A 2,521-nucleotide genomic window follows, 5' to 3' on the forward strand; every position below is an offset into this window, starting at 1 on the left:
ATGGATCCAATATGGCCACTTCCTGGAAACTCCCCTTGGCGGCGGCGGCGGGAGAAGTCGCGGAGCCGCCCCCGCCCCCGCCCGCGGGACCGGCCTCCCCGCCCGGCCCCGCCACGAGCGCAGCCCGAGCCCCACTTGGACGGCCGGGGGTCTCCGCGGCGAGGCGGGAGGTGCAAGCTGCGAGGGCTGCTGGGACTTGTAGTCCGCGAGTTGGGGGTCCGGGAGGGCAGTGCCTGGGGGGCCAGGGGCCGGTGCGCGTGTCTCTGGGAGGCTGGGGCCGAGCCGGGGTGGTTGTGGCTGGGCCCCCGCGCGCTAGGAAACCAGTTCCATGGTGAGGACAGTGGGGTGCTGCGTGCGCCTTAGGGGTATCCCCGACCAAGCCGCTTCCACCCCGTCCGAGGCTGCAAATGCGCTGGGACCACCGAGCAGAGTGTCGACAGGCTACTTGCCGCCGGTCAGGTCCAGGAGAGACCGCCTCAGCCTCGCACTCCCGTGCCCTAGGCCCCACCTGATGCTCTGGTCGGAACCAGGGCGGGACCTGGGGCGGGACCCGCGAGTCTGCCCAGGCGGCCTTCCTGGGAAAGGACCCAACCTGGGGCTCCTGCGAGTTGACTCCTCGCAGGATGCTCTTTTCACCTCGACGGTCAAGGCACCAGAGTGCAAGTTCTCATCACCCTGCTTGCCCCAGGGGCTTGGGGCGACATAGTAGTGGAATCTGGGCTCTGTGCAAAGATGATGACGGATCCTAATGCATGCACATTCTCTCTGCTGAACTCACTATTGAAAACACACACAAATCTCAGAAAAATAACACTTCTGCCCAAGTGTTGGCTTCAGCCGGCTCTCGTCCTTTTCACTGACTAGCCACACAAAATTTAGCTCCAAGTCATCTAAAACGCTCCTTTTTCTTTCCTCCCCTTCTGCCTCTCTGCTCTCCCTTTGGGAAGATGGCAAGGTTTGCCTCCACTGGCCTCACCTCGGGTCATTCCACCCTCCATACCTCCTCCTCACCACCTCCAATATCTTCCTGAAAAACAACTCGGCCAGTCCCTCCTACTCAGAAACTTGTACTGACTAGAGGTGCCCAAAGACCGTATCTGGACTTGGAAAACTTAGTTTTAAGGGGAGCTCCCTTCCTGCCCCTTCCACTGGCTCACAGGGAGGTAGGTGACTTTCTCTCCCCAAAAGGGCTTTCTCCTCTCTTCTCTCCCAGGCAAATTGTAGCTTGTCACCAGAGTGAACTGAGTCCTTTCCGACTCAATGTGTTTTTCCTTTGTTCCTCTCTATCATGGTGTTTCACGTGCTGTATAGTAGTAATCTACAAGAAATAGGCAGGGCGGTGGCAAAGTGAGGTGGACAAATGACAAGCCGCCTGGGTTGGAGTCCTGCCTCCAGTCCCTAGCTAACTTTTTAACCTTACATAATTAACTGTTCCTCTTTTTCGTCATCCTAAAAATAAGAATTAGAGTACTTATGTCACAGGATTAAATGAGACAAAATAAGTCAAGGGCTTTAAACTATACTTGAGGGGCACCCGGGTGGCTCAGTTGGTTGAGCGTCCGTCTTTGGCTCCAGTCATGAACTCACTGTTCATGGGTTCAAGCCCCGAAGTGGGCTCTGTGCTGACGGCTCAGAGCCTGGAGTCTGCTTCAGATTCTGTGTCTCCCCGCCACTGCTCCTCCCCCCCCACTCCCCCGCCTCACGCTCTGTTTTCTCTCTCTCTCTCTCAAAAATAGAAAGAAAGAAAGAAAGAAAGAAAGAAAGAAAGAAAGAAAGAAAGAAAGGAAGGAAGGAAGGAAGGAAGGAAGGAAGGAAGAAAGAAGCTATACTTGAAATAAAACGCTTAATAAAATGTCCCTCTCTAGACTATAAAAGCCTTAATGTCAGAGCAGAGAGACAGAGAGAGATGAGATCAATGTTAAATTGATCATCCTCAACCATCTCTGCTGTTTCCCTTTTTTCCACCATAAGTGGCAAGAAATCTTTCCCAAATGCCATTTTCTGCATCACAACTCCCTGAGATCTGCCCTAAATTATCTTTAAAATGATCTTTTTTTCAGGGCACCTGGGTGGCTCAGTCATTTAAGTGTCCGACTTAGGCTTGGGTCATGATCTCGTCATTTGTGAGTTCAAGCCCTGCTTCAGGCTGTGTGCTGACAGCTTGGAGCATGGAGCCTGCTTCAGATTCTGTCTCCCTCTCTCTCTGCCCCTCCCCTACATGCTGTCTCTCTCTCTCTCTCAAAATAAAATAAAATAAAAACATAACATTTTTTAAATGATCTTTTTTCCCTTAGTTGGGCATGTTTCAAAATGTCTACATCTAGTAGTCCCAGCTGATGGCCATGAGAAGGAACAACCCAGATTACAGCTGACTTTCTTCTCTTGGGATATGTTCACTTGACTAGGGGAATTTACATCTACTCCCCAAACCCTGGATTTCTTTTTTCTTTCTTCCTCTTCTTTTTCGTCTTCGTCTTCGTCTTCTCCTTCCCCTTCTTCATCTTCTTCCTCTTCTCTCTTC

Source organism: Felis catus, chromosome A1 (assembly GCF_018350175.1).
Source record: "Felis catus isolate Fca126 chromosome A1, F.catus_Fca126_mat1.0, whole genome shotgun sequence".
Classification (NCBI taxonomy): Eukaryota; Metazoa; Chordata; class Mammalia; order Carnivora; family Felidae; genus Felis; species Felis catus.